The sequence below is a fragment of the Danio rerio genome, chromosome 24 (assembly GCF_052040795.2).
Source record: "Danio rerio strain M-AB ecotype USA chromosome 24, GRCz13ab, whole genome shotgun sequence".
In the NCBI taxonomy this organism is placed as follows: domain Eukaryota; kingdom Metazoa; phylum Chordata; class Actinopteri; order Cypriniformes; family Danionidae; genus Danio; species Danio rerio.
The window spans coordinates 488,101-515,751 of record NC_141044.1 but is presented as its reverse complement, the minus strand read 5'-3'; the positions used below and the strand labels follow the sequence as shown (position 1 = coordinate 515,751).

At 37.6% G+C, this 27,651-nt stretch overlaps 1 protein-coding gene and 1 long non-coding RNA gene across 2 annotated transcripts in view; one reads left to right on the top strand and one right to left on the bottom strand.

Moving 5' to 3' along the window:
• Positions 1-27,651, bottom strand: part of vstm2a (V-set and transmembrane domain containing 2A) — a 219,827-nt gene that overhangs the window by 68,940 nt on the left and 123,236 nt on the right. The window contains exon 5 of the mRNA XM_087308582.1: positions 3,838-3,973. The gene's annotated coding sequence lies outside the window, so the exon portion shown is untranslated. The remainder of the gene's footprint in view (positions 1-3,837; positions 3,974-27,651) is intronic.
• LOC147837915 (uncharacterized) lies at positions 20,440-26,033 on the top strand. Its single transcript, XR_015524629.1, has 3 exons — positions 20,440-22,717; positions 23,780-23,848; positions 23,970-26,033. It is a non-coding gene; the product is annotated as an uncharacterized LOC147837915 (long non-coding RNA).

The following is a 27,651-nucleotide window of genomic DNA, read 5'->3' as shown; positions in this document are numbered from 1 at the left end:
CGACTCAAAAGTGAACTGAATATTCTCACATAAGGTGTTAGCATCAGAACTGACACGAGAACAGCCAGTATTGCAACCCAGATTGATTGGAGCCCAGGACTACACCAGCACGGAATCCACTCGAGGCCAAGAGCAGATTTTGGAGTTTGTTTTGCTTTGCCATGCCAAGCTTACAGCTTTGTTATAGTGATGTTTGTGTTTAGATTTAATGTTCATCCCAAGTCTTGTTTTGTTAAGCTCTTGTTTTGCTAATCTGTTAAAAGTCGGATGCCATAAAAGATGCCATACCAAGCAAACTTGGGTAAAAAGTGACATCCACCAGGGCACATATTTGCAGTTTCCAAAAGATGCAGCCCTGGGCACATATTCCCAATAAGCCCGTGTTTTAATATTGTACACAAAAAAGAAACTTTACAGCTTATGATTGCTAAATGTACACAAACCCAAGGGTTTAAGCACAGCGTCCTTTTTAAAGTGAAGTTTATTCATAAACTGAAGTCTAGAGGATCATGTGCTTATGATTGCTTGCAGCCGGCCCCCATTACTTAATTTATGATTGACCAATCAGACGATTCCTAAGCCACTATAAACATCCTAAGCTCCATATCACAGCCATCTTCACTTTGAAGAATCCCCCCTTCCACCCCTACTCCTCCTCCTTTCCTAGATGGGTTGCACGGTGGCCCAGTGGTTAGCACTGTTGCCTCACAGCAAGAACATCACTGGTTCTAGTCATTACCAAGCCAGCCGATGTTTCCATGCGGAGTTTACACGTTCTCCCCATGCTCATGTTGATTTCCCCGGGTTCCCTGGTTTCCTCCCACCAGCTAAAAACATACAGCTTATGTTAATTGACTGCAGCAGGGGAGTTCTCCAGATCTACCTGAGCTCAAACTCCCCTCTCGCTCTGCAAATGGGAGGGAGCCCTGGACGAGGATCTTCTGAGCTCAAGGCTCTCTCCCGAGACAGCATGACAAACACGCTTTATAATCAATCATTAGCTAAGTGTCAACTCTTGAATGAACAATATGCAGTGAGGTGCAACTACATTGCATTTCAGTGCAGTTTACAAAATACATTTTCGATTTGATCTCCATTAGAAACTTTGGACTGCAATTAAATCACCACTAGACATCAGTGTTTGACAAAAAAACAATAATTCAACTGGGATTTTCTGAATTTGGGCGGCTATAAAATCATCAACTGACCCATGTTAAAGGTGAAAATTCCTTTGAAAATTCATTCATTCACTTTCCTTCAGTTTAGTCTCTTTAATAATCAGGGGTCGCCACTGCGGAATGAACCGCCAACTATTCCAGCACATGTTTTACATAGCAGATGCCTTCTAGCCACAACTCAGTACTGGGAAACACCCATACACACTTATTCACACTCATACACTACGGTCAGTGTAGTTGATCAGTTCCCCTATAGCGCATGTGTTTGGACTGTGGGGGAAACCGGAGCACCTGGAGGAAACCAACGCAAACACAATGCAAAGTTCACATAGAAATGACAAATATTCCAGATGAAATGCAAACTTGCAACCTTCTTGCTGTGAGGCGACAGTGCTAACCACTGAGCCACTGTGAGCCACAACGCTCTTATGAATCAGGACACCAAGTGTATTGTGGAGAATCACAGCACTCCATGGCTGATTATTAAAGCAAATGAAATGCACTCTGACACCCGAGACAATATCCAGGGCTTTGCAAAGCAGTTTGTCGCCGTGCACCAAATCTCCAGTCTTTTTCTGTTGTAATTAGCAACATCGGTGACTCTCGTCGTGCTGCCTCGACTCTCGCAGGGATTAACAGAGGTTTTATACAACAGACCCACACAGACTGCAGGAATTACAGCGATTCATAAGTGAACTGAATATTCACCAGCCTCCACGAGAATCAACTCAGTCAGATTAACTCCTTATTAACAGGAAACCATTGTGACAAATGCCTGTAACATCAAGCTGGATAACCATAAAGACATCATCTAAAAAATCATTCTGAGTGTGAAACATCAGCAGAGATCAGACCACAGCTTTAATGATAAACATGTAGAGACGTTATGTCTCTGTGATCACTTTAGAATCAATTTTTCAAGCTAATAAACAATAAAACATTGACAGTCAGTCAGAATTCATAGAAATATAAAGGATGCGTGCATTTTAAAAATACAGACGCTGTTGTGGAGAAGCTCACTGCTTCAAAGATTCTTTGAAGATGATGGCCATCTTATAAAACAATTGGTTATATAACGTTACAAGTGAAAAATATACACGTTTACATGGAAGCGATGCAAGCCAGACTACCAAAAGAAAGTTTCTGCATCTTAGTGTTTGCTAAACTAATTGATTAGATAAATTACACAAGCTGGATTCACTGGTCAGATGTGCAAGAAACACAACATAATGACATCTGCTGGTTACAATGGGTATTGCAAAAAAAAGCATTAAGAACATTAACTTAACTATAACACCAGTTATGATAACTTTAAGTACAAATTTAAGAGTAAATATATGAGAGCAAACACAAACACTGGCAAACAATAACGATGTGTTTATTTTTAGTTTATGCTTTTCTTTTTGCATTACCTGCTTGTAACCAGCAGATGTCCTCAGTGTTTCTAGCAGATTAAAGCAGTGAATCCAGCTCGTGTAATCTATCTAATCAAATTTAATTATCTAATAAAATAAATTCTGCGACCACAGGCAGTGTAGTGACAAATAATAATAAAATGCTAAAAAAAATTCGTCCTGCATTATTGAAGGAGGCAACACTAAGACGGCAAAACTAGCATTGGACATGTGAGGTATTTTTATTTGTAGATTTCAGCTTGCTAGCCTGGATTACATGGCTTCCGTGTATTTTCATCATTGTCTCCCACAATGTAACCTACCTTGTTTTCTAAATAGATATTATCTTTAGATAATCTTTAAAAAGATGACTTAACATCAAACTGTGCGCTTTTCCACAAAGGTGTCGGTAGCTTTATATTGCACAAACCTTTTATATTTCAATGAATTCTGACCGGTTGTCAGTGTTTTATCATTCGTAAGTTGGAGAAAATTACATTCTGACAGTGATACCAACAATATGGTTTCTCTAAATATTTAAGGTTATAGCTGTGGTTCGAACTCTGATGGTGTTTTACTTTCAGAATGATGCCTTCATTATTTTCTTTATCGTTTAAATGGCCATTAATAAATGATAATACCCTGGTAACCACTATAGTTGTGGTGTGTTTCTGTGTCCTCCTTTAAAAATGCTGGGGAAAATAGTTTGTGCTGTTTTTAATCCAAAACACAGACTGCAATCTCTCAATTCACTGTTTGATCAGGTAGATTACACGAGCTGGATTCACTGGTCAGATGCAATAAAAATGCAGCAGCCCTGCTGGTCACAGGGTCAATGCACAAAAAAACAGACAGCTTGTTATCGATTGCTGGTGTGGATATGAATATAGGTGATGTTGTATTAAATATTATAATTATAGTCCTTAGTGTGAACGGGTCTTAAACCCCACACAGTGCCCTCAATTAACCTTTATCAGGATTGACTTTAGTATGCTAACCTATGGGTCAGGATAAAGAAGCATCATGCAATGGCTTTACGTTTTAAATTAGCCAACTACTGATATGCATGAGAACGATTTATTGTTTGTTTACGCATGATATGTAAATCATAATTAACACTCTAGTTAAAGCAGGTTTAATGTCTCACTGTGCTTCACACAGAGGCACAGAGTATGACATAAAACTACTGTGTAATCAACATTTCAAATTAAACACAGTTTTAATTAAAAGAAAAGTATTTCTGGTCATCCTAAAGCCATGCTTACCTCCGTGTGGACGGCTTCTCCGCTGTTACCAGTTTGCACAGTGGCTCGCTGTGTACGGCAGAGGATTTGAGATGCAGAGCAGAGTCGACAGCAGGGTTCAGGTCTGGTGAAGAGCGGTACCAGAAAGCAGGTAAAACTAAAGAAAAAAAATGAAATAAGTCAATAACAGAGTAAGAATGTGGTAAGATCTGAAAACATGGTTAAAAATCAGGCTTTTCTGTTTTTGGATTGCTTTTGAAAACACTATCGGTTGGGTTTAGGGAAGGGGGTGGTGGTGTTATCGGTTGGTTGGTCAGTCAGTCAGTCAACAGCGGCCTCTGGTGGATTTACGTAAGAACAGAAGGCGTTATCGGCACTCGCGAGAGAAATTTGAGATTCAACAAAAGCGTGCACAGCGCCCTCTGGTGGATTCGCGAAAACAAAACTGCAAAAAAAATATACCTCCTGAGTCGTATTTCACTGTCTCCAGAAATGTATATAGGGGTACATATTAATAATCAGCCTGGGTTGGACATTACAGAACAGAATGACTCTGTGTATTATCACAAACACTATACGCATCGGTTTCATGTGTGAAAATATACCTCACATCCTCAGGATTTTCCTCAGTTCTTTATAATAAAATTAATTCACAGGCTTTCACAGATTAAGCAAATCAAGAAAATGTATTATTAGTTTTGTTATAACTTATAAAAGCAATTAATATATACAGTGTAGAGCCTTTAAGATAGTATTAATAACATTTTGTCAAACAGTGTGGAGAAGCCTAATCTCTTTCAGTGAGCTGCTCCATTCAGACTGGCCATCAAATATAATCCGTGATTCATTTCATTAATTATCACTCCATCGCAAATTAAACTGCATATACTGCTGGAGACACAATTATACGCCCTCCTGAAAAATGCAAAAAAAAATTAAAAATATTTATTAAAATAAAATAATTATTTTTTAAGGTTTGTTTAGCAGATTAAAGATATTTTCACAGTATTTTTCTATATATCATTTATAAGTCTGAATTAAAATAAAATTTAATAAAATTTAAAATAATTAAAATAAACGTTAAGGTCAGTATTATTGTATAAAGTCATTATTTTCATTATTATTATTATTATTATTAAAAATAAAAATGTACTCATTATTTACTCACCCTTAAGTGATTTCAAACCCTCTAGGGTTTCTTTCTTCTGAGGAACACAAAAGAAGATATTTTGAAGAATGCTGAAAACTTGTAACCAATGACTTCCATAGAAGGAAAACAATATGGAAGTCAATGGTTACAGTTTTTCAGCATTTTCCTAAAATATCTTCTTTTGTGTTTAACAGAATACGAAACTCTATGTGTAAAATGACTAGATGATGACAATATTTAGATTTTTCAAACTTTCCCTTCAATCTCTAGATATCCTCATGTTGAGTGATGCCATATACGGGAGCGGTACAGGAGTGGGAGGCATTTTAAACAGGAGTGAGATGAGGACAGGAGTGAAAATCCACTCCCATGTCATCCTCTAATCTGAACCATGGCATTTGTGATCCATTACACCACTAGTTATTACCTTACATGGAGTCATTTCCTAAACGTTTAACACAATAATCATCATCTCTTGTGGATTAGCAATCAATATAAAGCACCTATATGCAGATAAACCCATGAAAAACGAGTAATAGCCTTCAAAAACATGAACAAAACTAAAAAAAATATATAATTATATGGCAGTATATACAAATTGCATAAATGACATAAGTTCATGTTTAGATTGTGCATGCATAAAATAGATATATGCAACATCTATCTCAGAAATGCAGCATGTTTGCATTGTGAGTGAATGCAGTGTGTTTCACTTTTATGTGTTTGCGGTGTGAGGATTTGCAACACGTATGCTGTCAAACTGACTGAGCTGTGTGGAACCCTGCATGTTTTCCAGAGCATTTAAGAGCCAGAATGCATCATTATGGAGAAACCCCGTCCAGTTTTTAGCGTGTGTGTGAGGAAGATCCAGGGTTTGACAGACTCTCCCAGAGGAGCAGATCCGTCTGGAGGACTGGAGAAAAGCTGTCCCGCAGGACCAGAGAAAGCTGAAGCTGTCAGCGGGGCGAGGGACGGATGTATGTTCAGACTTCTTCTAGAGGAGCATGTTTTATGAATCAGCTGCTCAGAAAACATCAGGAGTGCTTGACCTCAGTGACAGCAGAGCTCACTCATCATGCTGAAATTATGGACTGAGCATGCTGCAGAAGAGCCACTGACATCACATCTGACACAGTGGAGTTCATACACGAGATCATAAGCCGGATTCTAGAAGTGCAGGTACATTCTGCATCTCCATTTTGCAAGAGGTGTTAGGTGGTTGCTAGGGCACTGCTAGAGCATTCTAAATGGTACCAGGTGGTTGATAAGACATTGCTAGTTGGGTGCTTGGGGATTCTAAGTGAAACTAGGTGGTTGAGGTTGCTAAGGTGTTGCTAGGGAATTCTAAGTGGTTGCAGGTGGTTGCTAAGGCATTGCTAGGTGAATGCTTGGGCATTCTTAAAAGGAACTAGGTGGTCGCTAAGGGGTTGCAAGGGCCTTCTGAGTAGTACCAGGTGGTTGCTAAGGCGTTAGGTGGGTGCTTGAGCATTGTAAGTAGTACTATGTGGTCACTAAGGTATTGCTCGGTGGGTGCTAGGGCATTCTAAGTGGCACTAGATGGTTGCTAAGGCGTTGTTATGACATTCTAAGTGGTTCTAGATGGTTGCTAAGGTCTTTCTAGGCAGAGTTAGGAGATACTAAGAGGTACTAGGTGGTTGCTAAGATGTTTCTAGGCGGGAGCTAGGGCATTCTAAGAGGTAATAGGTGGTTGCTAAGGCATTGCTAAGGCATTCTAAGCAGTAATAGGAGGGTGCCAAGGTGTTGCTAGGCAGGTGCTAGAGCATTCTAAGTGGTACTAGGTGTTTGCTAAAGTGTTTTAGGTGGGAACTAGGACATTCTAACTAGTACTAGGTGGTTGCTAAGGCATTGCAAGGGCATTATAAGTGGTACTAGGTGGTTGCTAAGGCGTTTCTAGGCAGGAGCTAAAGCATTCTAAGTGTTACTAGGTGCTTGCTAATCTGTTACTCAGTGGCAGTTAGGGCATTCCAAGTGGTACAAGGAGTTGCTAGGGGGCTGCTAGGGCATTCTAAGTAGTACTAGGTGGTTGCTAAGGCATTGCTAGGTGCTCTAACTGTTCTACGCGGCCTGTGAAAGCTTATATGGCTGCATATGCTGGATGTCTGCAGATGAACTGATGATTTTCCTCTGCTTCTTCAGTCTGTCTGAACTCAGAATCGCTCTAGAAATAGCAGCACATCCAGCCGAAACACTGCCATCAAACACGTCTCTATAGAAACAAAGAGCTGCTTGTCATCTGCAGCAGCGATGAAAGACTGGAGCGCTCAGGATGACATTTCTCAACAGCTCCTGTTTTTCTGAATCAGCGATAAAATGAACTAATCCTGCATCTCAGAAAGGGGAACGTGAGGATTTAAGAAAGCACGGCACAAATGAGCAACAGATTGAGGGTTGAGTTGCTCTGGTCTACAAACTAAACAGCTGCTATAGAAGAAAAGTAATGAGTTTTTAAATTAGCCAAGTACACTCTCAGGAAAGATTATTCTAAACGGCACCAAATTAATGCTCTTCAGCATGAAACAATCACAGAACCCTTTTTAGTGCCAAACAATACTTTTTCCATAAGGTTTCAGCTTTAAGAGTGCTTTAAAATACCTTAAAATATTTGTATAATATTTTTATAAATATTAGTACTAAGAGCATTTCTTGTATTAATATTAGAATTAGAATAAAATGTTATTTATTTGTGTATTTATTTATGTATATCCATATTCATATTATTATTATTATCATTTATAATACTCTTATTATTATTATTTATTCATATTTATATTATTCATCTTATCTTATATCCCACAAACTCTGTAAAAACGTTAACATAATAATAATAATAATAATAATAATAATAATAATATTAATATTAGTATTATTATTGTATTAATAATAATAATAATAACAACCACAACAACATTAATAATCTAAATATGAATAAAAATAATAATAATATGTATAATCAGAATGATATGACTAATATTAAAAATTATGTGTATATTATTATCCATATTAAAATTAATATTAATATTAATATCTATAAATCTATACATTTTATTATTCATATCCATACTCGTGTTATTATTATTATCATTATTATTATTATTATTATTATTATTATTTTTATTATTATTATTATTAGTTAAAGATTAACTAAACTTGCAGGATATAAGATCAGATAAATAATAAAAATATTAATAAATATGAATAAATAATAATAATATGAATAATAATAATTAATAACATAATATATAGCCAGCAGCATGTTACAGTAAGGTATTTTATATATATTTTTGATAGTATTGCTGATAGTTATGTTGTATTGACAGTACTTATACAGCAGTTAAGAGATGAACACATTATTCATTCATTTTCTTGTTGGCTTAGTCCCTTTATTAATCCGGGGTCGCCACAGCGGAATGAATCGCCAACTTATCCAGCAAGTTTTTACGCAGCGGATGCCCTTCCAGCCGCAACCCATCACTGGGAAAATTAACACAATAATAAATGAAAATATAAAACGAATATAAATAAATACATAGCATATAAGTAAACCCACTTAAACTTAACTTATGATTTAAGAAATTATAATATAATATAATATAATATAATATAATATAATATAATAATATTTCGATTAGAAATGCATCAGAAAGGCATTTGGTCAGTGTAAAGAAATGAATGAGTTTTTAAGCTGGTCTCCAGAGGCACGTATGCATGCGTTTCCATCAGCACGCTCTTATATAACTAATGCAGAAGCTCAAGGTCTCGTCTAATATTAATGTTTCAACACATCCAGAGACGTCCTGATGTCCTGTAATCAATCTGACATGCATTATTAATGTGGACAGCATGATCAGTGACCGCAGAATAAAGCAGAAAACCCACACTTATGTATACACTGCTGACATGTTCTATTGTATTTCCTTAATGATGTTTGACAGAGTGAGGAATTTTTCACAGTATTCCCTATCATATTTACTCTTCTGGAGAAATCTAAGATAAAAACGGAATAATTCACAGGAGTTTTGAAACTTTCCCTTTAACATAAAACAACTAAAACCACAAGAGGAGTCACCTGAAATCACCTTCCCCAAAAGTGCAGACATAAGCTCCGCTCTCTGCAAATGACAGAATAAACCACAAACATTTGCATAAATAGCTTATCTTTTAATTACAGACTGGAGGGTCTGAAATCATGGCCTGAAATGACGCTTTTGTGCGAGAAGCCTCTTTTCTTTGATTGGAAATGGCACACCGATAATATAATAATAGAAACGCTTATATGCAAATCATTCAGGCATCAAGATATCATTGCGCTTTTCATCTTAAAGGCCCTTGAGTTTGATGAGCGGAGCTCGTTTACAGCTCGAACACACTTTATGTCAAATAAACTGCAGCGTCACTGTAGAGCCTGAGCTGTGTAATGGAGAAGAGAAGAGAAGAGAAGAGAAGAGAAGAGAAGAGAAGAGAAGAGAAGAGAAGAGAAGAGAAGAGAAGAGGAGAGAAGAGAAGAGAAGAGAAGAGAAGAGAAGAGAAGAGAAGACAAGAGAAGACAAGAGAAGAGAAGACAAGAGAAGACAAGAGAAGACAAGAGAAGAGAAGAGAAGAGAAGAGAAGAGAAGAGAAGAGAAGAGAAGAGGAGAGAAGAGAAGAGAAGACAAGAGAAGACAAGAGAAGAGAAGACAAGAGAAGACAAGAGAAGACAAGAGAAGAGAAGAGAAGAGAAGAGAAGAGAAGAGAAGAGAAGAGAAGAGGAGAGAAGAGAAGAGAAGACAAGAGAAGACAAGAGAAGAGAAGACAAGAGAAGACAAGAGAAGACAAGAGAAGAGAAGAGAAGAGAAGAGAAGAGGAGAGAAGAGAAGAGAAGAGAAGAGAAGAGAAGAGAAGAGAAGAGAAGACAAGAGAAGACAAGAGAAGAGAAGAGAAGAGAAGAGAAGAGAAGAGAAGAGAAGAGGAGAGAAGAGAAGAGAAGAGAAGAGAAGAGAAGAGAAGAGAAGAGAAGAGGAGAGAAGAGAAGAGAAGAGAAGAGAAGAGGAGAGGAGAGAAGAGAAGAGAAGAGAAGAGAAGAGAAGAGAAGAGAAGAGAAGAGAAGAGAAGAGAAGAGAAGAGAAGAGAAGAGGAGAGAAGAGAAGAGAAGAGGAGAGAAGAGAAGAGAAGAGAAGAGAAGAGAAGAGAAGAGAAGAGAAGAGAAGAGAAGAGAAGAGAAGAGAAGAGAAGAGGAGAGAAGAGAAGAGAAGAGAAGAGAAGAGAAGAGAAGAGAAGAGAAGAGGAGAGAAGAGAAGAGGAGAGAAGAGAAGACAAGAAAAGACAAGAGAAGACAAGAGAAGAGAAGAGAAGAGGAGAGAAGAGGAGAGAAGAGGAGAGAAGAGAAGACAAGAGAAGACAAGAGAAGACAAGAGAAGAGAAGAGAAGAGAAGAGAAGAGAAGAGAAGAGAAGAGAAGAGAAGAGAAGAGAAGAGAAGAGAAGAGGAGAGAAGAGAAGAGGAGAGAAGAGAAGAGAAGAGAAGAGAAGAGAAGAGAAGAGAAGAGAAGAGGAGAGAAGAGAAGACAAGAGAAGACAAGAGAAGACAAGAGAAGAGAGTAAAACAGAATAGAACAGATCAAAAAAGAAAATAACAGATCAGAACAGATTAAAACAGTAGAGAAAACATAAAAGAAAAGAAAAGAATAGAAGGAAACAGAATAGAACAGAATAGATAAGAATAGGACAGAATAAAATGGAATATAAGAGAACAAAAAATAGAATAGAACAGAATAGAACATAATAAAATAGAATAGAATACAAGAGAACAGAACAGAAAATAAAATATCAGAACAGAAAGAAAAAAAGTGAATAGATTAGAACAAGACAGAATATAACAGAAAGTACAAATTAGAACATAACAGAAAAGAATAGAACAGAATAGAACAAAAACGGCTCACGTTATCTGTGATAGTGAATCTAAACTGCAAATCCAACTGTAATGTGCAAGAGGTTTGTCTCTTTCATTTAAAGACAGCTGTAGCGCATCCATTAATGTAATACAAACATAAAATCAACTCAACTCAATATCACATCAACTCGATTAACTGCTTGATGTCACCATAGCAACACTAAAATCACCACAACAGATCAATTACTATAGTTGTGTTACCATAGCAACTGTAGAATCGCCACAACAGACCAATTACTATAGTTGTGTTACCATAGCAACTGTAGAATCACCACAAGAGACCAATTACTATAGTTGTGTTACCATAGCAACTGTAGAATCGCCACAACAGACCAATTACTATAGTTGTGTTACCATAGCAACTGTAGAATCACCACAAGAGACCAATTACTATAGTTGTGTTACCATAGCAACTCTAGAATCACCACAACAGACCAATTACTATAGTTGTGTTACCATAGCAACTGTATAATCACCACAAGAGACCAATTACTATAGTTGTGTTACCATAGCAACTGTATAATCACCACAAGAGACCAATTACTATAGTTGTGTTACCATAGCAACTGTAGAATCTCCACAACAGACCAATTACTATAGTTGTGTTACCATAGCAACTGTAGAATCACCAAAACAAATCAATTACAATAGTTGTTGTGTTACCATAGCAACTGTAGAATCACCACAGCAGACCAATTCAAGGAGTTTACTATAGCGTGCTTCAGAAACACCACAGCCTTTACAATAAATTAAGCGAACTTAAGCAATACAAAAGAATGACTTACATATAATAAAAAATATTTTATAGACAGATCTCACCTTATATAGAGTATATATCAGACACTACATATACTGTTCACACTAAACCTCTTAACTTTTCTGATATTGACTGTATTGTTGAAGCACACACCGCTTGTAAAGATGCTTTGTGATATTAAATATTGCGCAGTGAATTGAATATTCAGTACAGTGTTAATTGTGAACTGGTGTTCAGATTGTGAATGTGTGCAGACGGTTCAACTCTCAGCCGTTCAGCTAGTATGAGCATTTACAGAAGTGAAGCACATCCACGAGTGCCGTTTGAAGACATCATGACAATCAGAAGTGCATTTCAACAGAATGATCTCTTTTTCAGAATAACAGCCTGCTTTTGTCCTCCTGACTTCATCACTGCGGGATTCTTGCATTTTCTGGATTCAGGATCTCCTCCAAACACACACGTCAGCTTTATTTCACCCACTCACAATTATCATTGCTCTTCTGTGGAAGATGTGGACTGAACGGCTCAATATCTGTTATTCTAATCACCAGAATGAGATCTGGCAGAGAAGAATCACATTTACTGCAGATCTGCATTCTGTGTGTGTGTGTGTGTGTGTGTGTGTGTGTGTGTGTGTGTGTGTGTGCGTGCGTGTGTGTGTGAGCATGAAGAATCTCTATCACTAAACCTTTCAGCTTTGGAGAAGATTTAGACGTGTTCGCCCCTGCAGCGCTAGAAGAGTGGGGTGGTGGTGGTGGGGGGGTGTAATCATGGGAAAAACCACTGTGGTGTTTGTTCTCCTCTAATATTTGAGCTGCACCATAGAAGAGACGGGAGCGCAGACAGATGCTCAAGACAGTTCTGGAGGGAATAATAATAGAGAAGAAGAATGCTGAAGCACTGTGATGACGGACTGACGGAGGGTTTTGCTGTTCTTTAACAATCAGTAAAAACTTTGAATGCTCGTCAGCCAATCAGAATCAGGCATTCGTCACCCGTGAGGCATAAGGATTGATCAAAAATGTCTAGCCAGTGGTTGATAATGAATATCAATTATTTCTGGGATGGAAACTAAAAGGCTTCGATGCTTTTGGCTTCTGTGAACAAACCAGCAGCTCAACGGGGATCTAATTGAATCGAGGCACTTTTCCAATCGTTCCCTCACAGCGGATGGATTATTTTGGCTCAGCTCTGGCCTATAAAGAGTCGCGTATGGGCCATGCTAATGAGGGACTCTTTTATTGAAACTTTTTATGGTATTTTTAGTGCTAAATAAGCAGTAAAGCAGCTGTCAGTGAAAAACTGTACAGTGAATGCAGATGATTCTCAATGTGGACACCTGCAATATATGCATACTCATAAAAACCCTAAACAAACACAAATATAAGGAAAAATGCTGAAATATAATTAAATATATGATGTATTTCCATATGCTGTATGAGAAACTGGAGCTTTTTTTTACTCCCAGTAAACTGCAGTATATGAATGTATTTTACAGAAATATAATATAATGTAATATAATGTAATATAATATAATATAATATAATATAATAATATAATATAATAAAATATAATATAATAAAATATAATGTAAAATAATAAAATATAATATAATATAATATATTATAATACAATATAACATATTATAATAAATTATAGTATAATATAATATAATACAATTAATTATAGTATAATATGATAAAATATAATATATTATAATATAATAAAATAAAATATAATATAATATAATAAAATTAATATAATTTAATATATTATAATATAATATAATGTAATGTAATATAATATAATATAATATAGTATAATATAATAAAATAAAATTAATATAATTTAATATATTATAATATAATATAATAAAATATAATATAACATAATATAATATAATAAAATTAATATAATTTAATATATTATAATATAATATAATATAATATAATATAATAAAATGTATATAATATAATATAATATAATATAATATAATATAATATAATATAATATAATATAATATAATATAATATAATATAATATAGTAGACTACAAAACACTATTATCATAGATATCGAGATAAACAGACTGCGAGCTTGACAGTAAGGTTATAAGCGTGTATAATGTCCTTCATGCTGAGATCTGCAGGTCTGCTGTGTTGTTGATTGCACATCTACAGTCCTCTAAAAGCTGAAGAGCAGCTCAAACGCTCGACTCCTGATGACGAGAGCACACCGAGAGCCCTTCCAGACCCCTTCACTACACACACACACACACACACACACACACACACACACACAAGCTTCTGCTGCTAGCTGCATGATAAAACTACATAATGACTGCGGATACCACTCAATCCTGCTGCTGCCTCGGTAGAGCATCTCAACATTACAGCGAGAGAGTGTCCGTACTCAAGATCAGACATAAACCAACAACATATTACACAGAGAGAATGTTTTTACTCGAGATCAGACATAAAATAACAACATATTGTTTTAAATATGTAATAAATATCTAATATATTCATATATATAGACTTCTGTTAGTACTAAAGACAGCCGGTCCTCTCTCTGCTCCACCTGCTTATATTTCACTCAACCAACCTAGATGTACAGAGTCTCTTCATTACTGAACCACAGAGGAAGTGTAAGTGTGTGTATGTGGGTGTGTGTGTGTGTGTGTGTGTGTGTGTGTGTGTGTGTGTGTGTGTGTGTGTGTGTGTGTGTGTGTGTGTGTGTGTGTGTGTGTGTGTGTGTGTGTGTGTGGGTGTTTAAACTCATTGATTTAAGAACGTCTGATTAAGCCTCATCAGCCACATCAACAAAATGAGCAACACAACAGCATTATATAATCAAGAGCAGCGTCTGATTTGACTTCTCCACTAATCAACACGTCAGATTACAGAGGGGGGGTTTTGTTTTACCCCTCAATCAAATGTGTGGCTTGTTTACGTGTTCTTCAGTAATAGGGGTCAAGATGGCTGTAATATGTTGAATAAAGCCTGAATTAAAGATAATGAAGAACAGCTTGACTGATTAATTCAAACTTCAGCATCGTCTTCTCCAAACTACAGCTTCAGAAACTCTTTGGAAAGAACTTGTTATCTCTTATTTAAGTCTCTGTTAAGTCCAAATTCAATTGCGCTGGCTTAGCGAATTAATTAAGCCAGATCAGACATATTGGAAATCATTTCAGAAATCCTGGTTAAAGTGTTTGGTCAGTGTCTTTGGAGAATCACCGGCCGTACCTGAGACTCCTTAGAGGACTGATGATATTTCATTTAAAGTGGTATAAAGCATATTAAGGTGTCTAGGGGACGAGTTACATTTAGTGGCCTTCATTCTTCTGACCTACACTATTATTCAGAGCCAAATCTCCTGTTCCCATACCCAAATATGTCATGTTAATACTAGTAAAATACTTTACAGTGCTCAATATGAGTTGACCCGTCACAGATCTCTCTTTTATATTAATATTTTCTACAGGAAGCTTTACAATATTTGTAAATACCAGGGGTCACCAATCTCGGTCCTGGAGGGCCAGTGTCTCTGCAGGGTTTAGCTCCAACTTCCTTCAACAGACTTGCCTGAGTGTTTCAACTATACCTAGTAAGACCTTGATTAGCATGTTGAGGTGTGTTTGATTAGGGTTGGAGCTAAAATCAGCAGGTCACCGGCCCTTCAGGAACAAGTTTGGTGACCCCTGTTATATAAAATAGATTAGCCAGTACTGAAGCCAGATCTGGGGTCTATTCTTCATACCTCGCTTAAATGATCTAAGATAAGTTTGCAGATCCTGGATTTTTTAATCTTGATAACTGATCTCTGGCTAATTTGGTTCTTTAAACAAGTTCGTGAATCAGATTATAATGTCTGGATGAACTGATCTGAGATCGCTGCGTGTGTTGTGAAGGACAGATCTATCGATCCTTGAAATCATGATCAGCAATGCAACGATTGGCTGACGAAACAGCAGCGTAATGACATCATCTGATTAATATTCAATTATCCATGTGAGCAAAATTACATCAAATTAGAAGTCATATTTAACGGTTTGTTAAATATGACACGCAATAACCTTCCACATATGTTGTGAGCTGCAGGCTTTACACTGTCATGTGTCGAGAGTATTTATCATGTATTTCAATGCAAATCAGTGTATTTAGTTCTACACTTAGAAAATATTTTCTTTATTATAGTAGCCGCTTTTTTAATCGCTGTATGGAATAACTGGATGTTTACAAAAGCATTTTGATATTGGTGAAGGCGTCTGCAACTTTTGTGAAGCATAATCACTGGCATATTAACTGTCACAACATGTTCATGACTGCATTGATGCATTATTATTTTTTTTTTAAAGTCACATATTCTGCATTTCTATTATCATACACAAATTGTATAAAGCGATCTAAAAAGTTCATATCAATACATTTTCTCTTTGTACTTTCATTTCGAGGGTGCAGATTGCATAAGTTTTGTTAATATAACTTTATTTATTTTATTAATAACTATAACTTTATATATATATTTAATTTTTTTTAACTATTTTCCCAAGTGTATATAACTACTACTGTAAGAAAACATCATAATTCTGTACTTTCTCAATTATCTTTGCTTGAACTAAGCCGATCTAATCCTGTTTATATGAATTGAACCTGCTCCCGATCAGGTTTGAGCTAGCAGAACTGTTGCTATGACAACAACTCTCAGATCAGCTTTGAAGAACGAAACGATCCTGGATCGTGTCAAATCGTCAATATCCAAATCCAGCTAACTGAGTAATCCACGTACGAAGAACAGACCCGTAGAGCTCATCTAACAAAATAACTTATGATTCAACTTAACGCTCCAAAATTAGCACACCCACATTTATATGTTAGAGAGATATTTTTATACAAGGTTATCAAACTGTTAGAATGTTACACCAGCTCATGCTCCAGACACATCTGACCGAGAAAACAAGACCTGATGGAAAAACATCTTGCTCTGAGAGTCTGTCCAATTCAAGTTCAACTGTCCAATTAGAGAACAATCTGACGAGGGAAAGCCACAGGCGAGTGTGTGTCCGACTTCACCAAATCAAACCCCATGCCGAGCTGCCATTCACAACCAGAAAAGGGACATTTTTTCCACAAGTGGCTCTGCGTGAAACTAGAAATGTCTTCTAAAGCGACTGAAGCCGTGAAACAGCTCAGAGGCTGAAATCTAAATGAGAAAGTCAGAAAAAAATGAAGCGATTTACGAACTGCAGCTTTCCCTATTCCTACTGGATTAGTGTGTAAATAAATTAACCAGTTGTGAGTTTTATTAACACTCCAAATTAAATTTCCATTTATTTACCATGCATGGAAATGAGCACATGACTTTTCCAGAAGACTCATTTCTTGTGTGGAAAAAGGCAGCGGCTGATTCGAGAAGGGGAAACTCAATGGCTCGCTCTCACAAGCGTGGAAATTGAAGGCAATGGGCTTTCTGATGAGAAGCGCTCTCCAGGACCTTAAAGTTATTTGATTTTCACAGTGTAATGATGATGCAGAATTAAAAGTAATGGACTGACCCTCTTTTCTGAGCGTAATGACACACTTAAGAAGAGGAAAACAACAGCAGAAAGACGAGAGCGAGTCCAGGACACAATACTCAACTTATCAATATAAATGGCCAGCCGTTTAAGCATGCATGCTTGATCACTGTGGTTATATTAATTAATGAGAATCATGCTAGCTTCAAAGCACATCGTTTATTTACATCATGTTCTTCTGACTAGATTCTAGGGCTGGGCGATTTGGCCTAAACTATATATATATATATATATATATATATATATATATATATATATATATATATATATATATATATATATATATATATACAGTCAAGTTTACATACAATAAGATTATTCTGGCACTGGAAAAGCTCAGATGATGATGTCAAGGTTTTGGAGGTTTCTGATTGGCTGATTGACAACATTTGAGTTAATGTGAGGCACAACTGTAGAATAGTATTGAAGGAAAAGCTCAAACACACTGCTTCCTTGTGTGACAACATGGAGAATCAATAAGCCAGAATCAACAACAAAGCCAGATTAACATTAGCTGAATGACACTGGGGAAAGACTGATGTGTGGAGACATGTCCTGTGCTCTGATGGAGCTAAGATTGAACTGTTTGGCCATAATGAGCAGTGTTACATCTGGAGGACAAAGGGGAAAGCGCACAAGCCTAGAACACCATCCCAACTGTGCAGTATGAGGGCGGCAGCATCATGTAGTGGGGCTGTTTTGCTGCAGGAGGGACTGGTCCACTTCACAGCATAGATGGCATCATGAAGACAGAACATTATGGAGAAATACTGAAGCAACATCTCAACACATCAGCCAGGACATTACAACTTGACCACAAATGGCCAAATTAGTTCAACGTGCTTCAAGGACAACAGAGTGAATGTTTTGGAGTGGCCATCACAAAGCCCTGATCTCAATCCTATAGGAAATGTGTAGGCAGAGTTGAAAAAGCTTGTGTGAGCAAGACAGCCTACAAATCTAATTTAGTTACACCAATTCTGTGAGGAGGAATGGGCCAAAATTCCTGCAAACTATTGTGAGAAGCTTGTGGAAGGAGACCCAAAACACCTAACCAAAGTTATACAGTTTAAAAGCAAAGCTAAAAAATACCAAGGAAACGTGTGTAAACTTCTGACTGTGTACAAATTAATAAAAAAAATGGTTATGCTCCTTTTTTTAGAGTGTATGTAAAAAAGTGTATGTTTTCAACTGTGTGTGTGTGTATATATATATATATATATATATATATATATATATATATATATATATATATATATATATATATATATATCCTTCATAGTTAACTAACAGGTTTTGTGATCACACTATCTATGATTATTTATTGAACATCAACGTTGAGCAACTGAAATGAAAACACACATTGCTTAAAACCAACAGTCAGTTTTATTCTTATAATAAAGTGAAAATAAATACCTTGCAATGCAGGAAAAAACAAAAATATTTTCAGTGTTGTTGATATTAAAAGTAGAAAATTAGCAGCATCTCTTCTAAATAAAATAACTCTTGTATATCCTGTAAATAATATTTTAAACCAGCATTTCCTGCATCTTCTGTAAACACATTTTAATGTAAATATTACTTTGAATGTAATGGAATATATGCCGTCTCAAGGCATCTCTGGCGCAGCTTACAATCATCGACAATTTAGTGCAAAGTAAGGCTCAGGAATGGGTCCATCATCTTACTTGACCAGAGATCATGTGGCTGTGAAATGGCTGCGGAAAAATAAATCAGCCTTCAAGTAGAAATCTTGTCTTGTTTTTACCTTCAGAAGAAGTGAGTCAAATATAAGGAGTTTTTCATTAAAACAAGCTAAATTAACTGCCAATAGGGTATGTAAATAATCTTGTTTTTGCTTTGAACTGTAGATATTTGGGCAACGCAGTGGCGCAGTGGGTAGTGCTGTCGCCTCAAAGCAAGAAAGTTGCTGGTTCGAGTCCAAACTGGGTCAGTTGGTGTTTCTGTGTGGAGTTTGCATGTTCTCTCTGTGTTTGCGTAGGTTTTTTCCGGGTGCTCAGGTTTCCCCCACAGTCCAAACACATGCGCTATAGGGGAACTGGGTGAACTGAATTGTCCTTAGTGTATGAGTGTAAATGAGTGTGTATGGGTGTTTCATAAAGATGGGTTGCAGCTGGAAGGGCATCCGCTACATGAAATGCATGCTGGATAAGTTGGTGGTTCATTCCGCGGTGGCAACCCCAGACTAATAAAGGGACCAAGCCGAAAAGAAAATGAATGAATGAATGAATGTAGATATTTGGACTAGAAACGAGACAAAAATTCAAAGTAAGTAAAACATTTATTTCTGCATAAATGATTAAATACAATTAATCTCTTACACCTCCAAACATCATCATTTCTTGTACCTAAATGTTTTAAACTCTCTAGAAATGCTCAGTCACAGGCCTTAAAAACAGATGCAAATGATCCCCTTTCACTCTGTTTAGGTTAAACTTAGCAGCAACTCTACAAACCATGCATGTTCTGTAGTAATACAGTATAATTCAGACTCAACATTGCTTGTGACGTGACTATTATAAACGCACACTTTGCGATATTGATGCTGAAACCATATATCGTGCAGCTCTACAACCTGTTGCAATCAACACCCATAGTAGGAAAAACAAACACTATAGAAGTCAATGGTTACAAGATTCCAACATTCTACGAAATACCTTCTTTTGCATTCAACAGAAGAAAGAAGTTTGTGACAGGTGAAGGGTCATCAGTTTTTGGTCGAATTGTCCCTTTAATTCTGATCTGAGGTGAAGTTGACCCCATTAATGTAGAAGCGTCCTCTAATGGACTCTTGACCTCTGGACGCTTCAGCAGAAGAGTTTCAGCAATTAGCGAGCAGCAGACAGTCATTGTGGATTAAAGTGTTTGTTAAATGGCAGGTTGTTCGATGCAGTTTGATTCTACAGTTTCACATTCTCCACTAATGAGGCTCAAGGGGTGCGTTCAATTCTCACAGGCCTTCACAGCTCGCAAATCGTAATTAATTTGTGACTAACAAGGTATGAAACTGCAGAAGACGGAGCAGAAAGTAATGTGAGGGGCGGACGCTCGTTTATGTGAGTCTGCGTAAATGTTTTCAATGTCTTGGGCGGCTCTCTGATGAATAATTGTTTTGTTTTCTCACTAACTAAAAACTTTGGACTGTAGTGTTGTTGTTGTTTTTTTCTTTGGCTATTGTTTTATTGTGCTCTTCAATTATTTCTAATATGTAAACAACGCTAATTATCCTTTTTTCTGTCCAACTTTATCCAAAATATAAATAGTTTTACAGAAAGAAGAAAATGCAAATGCTTTGATATATGAAACATTTCTTAAAGAAGCAAATTATTTAAAATGGATAGAAAGACTCGTTTTTACAGAGAACTTTTACATGTAGAATTGGTTTCTCCGAAAATGTCTTGACAATTGCTCAAATGTTGTCAGAGATTTCAACATTTAATCACGCATTTTGCATTGTATGAACTAAACTATACAGTACTCATTCTTACTGAAATAACTTGGTTGATCAGTACGTTATTAACGAAATTTAAGCTAAAATGTAAAACTAAAAACTATTCAAAAAGATATTCGACTTAAAAAAACATACAAAAATACCAAATATTAAATACAAAATCATATGATTAAAATGACACCATTGTGGACTCTGATAAGTTTTAACCTTGGGGTAATACACGCTTAATTAATTAATCTTGTCATCATAATTTACAGCAGGAATAGGGCAGCAAACACCTACATGTAGAGCCAGTCTGACAAATCAGAGCAGAGTAGAGGTAATCTGACCAATAAGATCAGAGTAGAGACAATTTTAACCAATTAGAGTAGGGCAAATCAGGCCAATCAGATCAGAGTAAGAGCCAATCTGGCTAATCAGAGCAGAGTAGAGGCAATCTGGTCAAACAGAATAGATTAAAGACAATCTAGTAAATTACAGTAGAGTAGGACAAATCAGACCAATCAGATCAGGCCAATTACAGTAGGACAAATCAGAATCAGGCCAATCAGAGCAGAGTAAAGTCAATCTGGCCAATCAGAGCAGAGTAGAGCTAATCTGGCCAATTAGAGCAGAGTAGAGCTAATCTGGCCAATCAGAGCAGAGTAGAGCCAATCAGGCCACCAGAGTAGATTAGAGATGATCTGGCCAATTAGAGTAGAGTAGAGCCAATCAGACCAATCAGAGCAGTGTAATGCCAATCTGGCCAATCAGAGCAAAGTAGAGCCAATCAGGCCAATCAAGAGTAGAATAGGGAAAACCAGGCCAATCAGAACAGATAAAAGCCAATCTGGCCAATCAGAGCAAAGTAGAGGCAATAGAGATAGATTAGAGATAATCTGGCCAATTAGAGTAGAGTAGGGAAAACCAGGCCAATTAGAACAGATTAAAGCCAATCTGGCCAATCAGAAAAGAGTAGAGCTAATCAGGCTAATCAGAGCAGGGTAAAGCCAACCTGACAAATCAGAGCAGAGTAGAGTAAACTCAGTGTTTAGAGAAAACAAATCCTTGAACCAACTATTTCAGCCACCGGAAGAAACGAGCTGATGCTCAATGGATATTATGAGAAAACTGAAGTGTTTTCTGACCTTGGATACAACTAAACCTGTTGTAGGAGTCCAACAACACACAAACAGGGCCTTTTACAAAAGAAGAAAAGGAGCACTTCTACAAGAGCTCAGATTGAGACGTGTATTCAGTCGTGTGGTTCAGGCACAGGCTGTAAATCTGCTGGAGGATGATCTGAAGTCCACCAGGAGATCAGTGACATACGGACACATGTCCAGCTGAAGATGCAGACGTCATAGAGATGTCCCAGAGACGCATGTGCAGACGCATCCACAGACACTCCGGTTTAAAACGCTGTGAAATTAATCAAATCAAGAGACCAACACTAAGTGAAACTGAGGCTTGAGGATTTGACTCATTTCATGCTCCATTAGGCTGAAGCTACACCAATACAAGGTCAAATCACATCTTTCTCCATTTTCTCCAGGAATGGCTTCTGAAAAAAATCACATTACAATATTTTATTTTCCTTTAGAGTATGTTTGTCCAACAGCAGTGTACTAAAAATGATGTTTGTGTTGTCAGAGATTCACTGAAACAACTTTGAACAGAGTATTCTGCATACCAGGCCATTGTGGTGTAAATGATACAGTGTACAATATATGCTGTCATAATTAATCAGATTTCCCTGTAGCCTCAAACAGAAATCATTATAATAGTGCACAAATAATACATACATATCGCTTTCTGAAAACCCTTATTATTTATGTTTAGGTCATTTTATCGGTATATTTGGCAGCATCAATGAGGCAGCATGCATTCATGTAGGAACAGTTTAGCCAATCAGAGTAGAGTCAATATGACCAAACAAAGCTGAGTGAAGCCAATCTGGGCAATCAGAACAGAGTAGAGCCAACCTGGTCAATCAAACCAGTGGACAGCTAGTCTAGGCCAATGACTGTAAAAAATATGGACGACGCGACAGCCCTTTTTCCCATTGAACGCCTTGAGGGCAAAACGCCTGCTTGACGGGCACAAACTGTCGCAAAAGACTGCTGAAATTGGAGCCAGACATGCGCAGAAGGATTGTCTGATGGAGCCAGAGGAGGAGCCGCGAAAATGAGCAGAGTCGAGCTTCCAATCAAACGCTTTATGTAAAATCAACTACGCCCCCCAAACTTCTCAGCATGCGTTTGCTGTCATATCAACACAAATGGATGTAATAACGTTAACAAATATGAGGGTTTTATATATTCAATCGCGCCAGCTCCAGGCCGCAGCGCATAACTTACTCGCGGCGTCGCGGGGTGATTCCGGCTCGCATGCGGCAGCGCCTGCTCGCTCGGCCGCCGCATCAGGCTCGATTGACTCGGACTGGAATCGGGCAGTGAGTCCAGGCATCCGGAGTAGGTCCAGCAGAGGTAACATTAGTCAGTCTGAGCTCTAAGAGATAAGTCTCCGGCAGGCGAGAATCTAGCCGGAACTGTGTTTTGCTATTTGGGTGGCTAGGCGTGTTTCAGCAAACTAATAAAGCCCGAAAAAAGCCCTGAACTTAGCGAATAAACAGTGTTCCACCAGGATCATGTATGTCAGAAACTATAGTTTACTGCTGAACTCATTTTGTCATGGTAAAATAACACAGAGATCGAATAATAACATTTCAGTCTACTTCAGTCTCCTGCCGAAGCTCAGACGCCGCGCTTTGAGAAACTGTCAATCACAGCTGTGTATCACGATGACACGCCCAGCATTAAATTACTGCTAAAAACAAACTGTTTACAAAAATGAAGATCTGCACCTATTTCAGCACAATAACCAGTGCCTTATTCGACCAGAACTATCTTTCGGGACATTTTATTGCAAGTGTAATATTTTTTTTTATTTGGGCTCAAGTCTCCTTCATTAACACGGAGGAGGCGGGCTTTATGACTTGTACTGCAGCCAGCCCCCAGGGGGCGATCTAACGGCCGAAACCTTCACTCAAACGTAGGCTTGCGGCACACTTGGTCTAGGCATTCAAAGAGTAGAGTCAATCTGGCCAATCACAGCAGAGTAGAGCCAATCTGGCCAAACAGAGCAGAGTCAATATATGCAAACCACGCAAAGTGGAGCCAATCTGGCCAATTAGAGCAGAGTAGAGCCAATCAGAGCAGAGTAGAGCCAATCAGAGCAGAGTAGAGCCAATCTGGCCAATCAGAGCAGAGTAGAGCCAATCAGAGCAGAGTAGAGCCAATCTGGCCAATCAGAGCAGAGTAGAGCCAACCAAAAGAAGAGTAGAGCCAACCTGGTCAATCAAACCAGAGGACAGCCAATCTAGGCGTTCAAAGAGTAGAGCCAATCAGAGCAATCAGAGCACAGTAGAGTCAATATAGCCAAACAAAGCTGAGTGGAGCCAATCTGGCCAATTAGAGCAGAGTAGAGCCAATCAGAACAATTGGAGCATAATAGAGCCAATCAGAGAAGAGTACACCCATACTGGCCAATCAGATAAGAGCAAATCAGAGCAATCAGATCATGGTAGTGATCAGAGCAGATAGAGCCAACATGGCCAATCAGAGAAAAGGACAGTCTATTTGGGCAATCAAAGCAGAGTAGAGCCAAATTAGCCAATCGGAGCAGAGTAGAGCCAATCAGAGCAGTCAGAGCAGAGTAGAGCGAATCAGAGCAGAGTACAGTCAACCTGGCCAATTAGTGTTGAGTACAGCCAATCAGAGCAATTAGAGCAGTGTAGAGCCAATCAGAGCAGAGTAGAGCCAACCTGGCGAATCAGAATAGAGGACAGCCTATCTGGGTGATCAAAACAGAGTAGAGCCAATCAGAGCAGAGTAAAGCCAACCTGACCAATCAGAGTAGAGTAGAGAAAATCAGAGCAGGGTAGAACCAATCAGAGCAGAGTGCAGCTGATAAGAGCAAATAGAGTCAACATGGCCAATCAGAGAAGAGGACAGCCTATCTGGGCAATCAAAACAGAGTAGAGCCAATTTAGCCAATCAGAGCAGAGTACAGCCAATCAGGGAAGAGTACAGCCAACCTGGCCAATCAGTGTAAAGTAGGGCCAATCGGAGCAGGGTAGAGCCAATGAGAGCAGAGTTGAGCCAACCTGAGCGATAAAAGGAGAGCAGAGTTAATCTGGCCAATCACAGCAGAGTAGAGCCAATATAGCCAATCAGAGCTGATTGTGTTGGGTAAATGATTTTCAGAACACAATATTTATTGCAATAATTCATATGAGATTTCACTACAGCCTTAAACAGAAGTCATCCACATGAGGTCAACAGCTAATACTGAACAAACTCTACACGCATTTCATCTTCACAAATACCTTATCATTGACTTTGACTCTCCAAATTAATTATGCAAATGTGAGGATGGCAGAGTTAAAGCTGCTGGCTGACTGCGTCACGACCAGAGCGAACACTGAACTCATGTGTGAATGAATCTGGATAATCAGACTGAGACGTGAACTCTTCTGACGGCCAGTCTGGTGAGATGTTAAAGTGACTGTCTCGTCTGGGTGTGTTTAATAATGCAGGTGTGTGTGTGTGTGTGTGTGTGTGTGTCACTTTCACTACAGTCTTTTCTCCTCTATAGTGTGTGTTTTTCTACTTCTAGATCGAGCACACTTGTAGGCGGAGCTTTATTTAGTGTGAGAGGAATTGATTGGATGGCTGTTGTTGAAGAGTGAGGGAGAATTCTTTCATATGTGTTTAGATCTGAATGCAACATAAGTAATTCATTAAGGACAAACTGTTTATGTTGTCTTCCCGAATGAATTATTTGGGAGATGTTGAAGTCAGAATGAGCTCGGTGTGTGTGTGTGTATGTGTGTGTGTGTGTGTGTGTGTGTGTGTGTGTGTGTGTGTGTGTGTTTCTGCTCAGTGAGTTATGAGTAGTTAATCGTGTACAGCGAGTCGAGAGCATGAAGAGTGTGGCGGCACGATGACGGGATTATCTCTGACACACACACACACACACACACACACATATACACACACACATTCACACACACACACACATTCATGCAGCATATATGAGCAATATCACACTGGAAGCACTGTAATTTGTCTGTATATCAGCTGTGATTTTGCTGTGGGTAGTCACAGCAGTGCTGGTATACACTCATATTTCTGTGCAAGTGTGATATTATATTAATTCAAAAGATGCTGAATGACCAAAACATTTTCAAACAGGCACTATCCTTATAAATAAATCACATATCTAAAGTCTAGACAACAATACCCCAGCCTAAAACATCTCGAAAGTACATTATAGGTTCCAACAGTCACATTATTTGTCAAACTATGGTGAGTTTAGTTATTATTTTGCTGGTTTCGGGAAAAATTCATTTAATTTAGAAACAAACAATTAATTTTGTTATTTGGATGAGAAATCTGACAAGTAAGAAAAACACTTTCTGCAATGCACTTGCTGCGGGTGGAGTGATGCACATGGGTGAAGAGGCTGAAACAGTGCTGATACTGGCAGAATATTGCACAGCTACAGTATCAGCCAATCAGATTTGAGACCCAGAAAGAACTGCTGGACACTAAACATTACACCACATGGTTGATTGTGGGTGCATTTTGCGCTCCTAGAGAAACTTATTATAAAAAAATATAATAAATGAATGAAATAAAAATTTATAATAAGACAAATTATATTAATTTACTTCTAAAAATGTTGTTCGTATGTGTATTTAGGGACATTTTGTCTTGAAATTTATAAATTAAAGAATCATACATTCAGCTAGTCATCAAATAATTAAGTCTTAATAATTAAGTTTACTAAGTTAAATAAACTTTTGCGTGAAACATCTACTTTCAGTATTATTTATTTTAATTGTTAAAATTACTTTCAACTTTGTTACCGCCAACTCTGTTACCGTCAAATGTTACGGTCAACTATGTTACCGTCAACTCTGTTATCGTCAAATGTTACTATCAACTATGTTACCGTTAAATGTTACCATCAACTTTGTTATCGTCAACTTTGTTACGGTCAACTCTGTTATCTTCAACTCTGTTATCTTCAACTCTGTTATTGTCGACTCTGTTACAATTACTGTTAACCATCATTAACTCTGTTACTGTCAACCATGTTACCATCGACTCTGTTATTGTCGACTGTATTATCTTCAACTTTGTTACCGTCAATTCTGTTATCATCAACTCTGTCACGTCGACTCTGTTATCTTTATTGTGAACTCTGTCACCGTCGACTCTGTTATGGTTCAAAAACAATTGTTATTAACACAATCAGATCTTCCCTTCATGATAAATCCATTATACTGTAAAACAGTACACCAGCAGTTACCAGTTTGTCAGTTCTGCGGATCCGGAGCTTCTTCCATGTCTTTCTGCAACTGGCTTGCATCACTAGATTGCTATTTGACTTTCTAAGTGTAGAGCTCAAACAAATTAGCCTGCGTGGAGATGTTCAGCGTGTGGCACACAAATTAGCATGTGTTTGCCGGTGGCGATGTGGATGTATCATTAGCATAGCGGTCTGTGGCCAATGAGCTGCTCACAAAGACATGCTATGATTTAAAAGGCAAATGTTCCACCACACAAACAGCACACCGGCAGGGAGGATAAGCGCTAATGCTTGCTGTCCAAAAATATGGCAATACACTGGTAAATATGTACGCAATACATTTAATTTAAACAAAAACTAAATGCATCAATTCATTTTGCATTCACAGGTTATTGCATTACATAAAGCTATAAGCACATACACAAATATGTCTATCTTACATTGTGGTTTGCATAGTTACACATTTCTTTACAGTATGAAAATACTTGTGAGATATATATATATATATATATATATATATATATATATATATATATATATATATATATATATACAGTGCTCAGAAAATGTG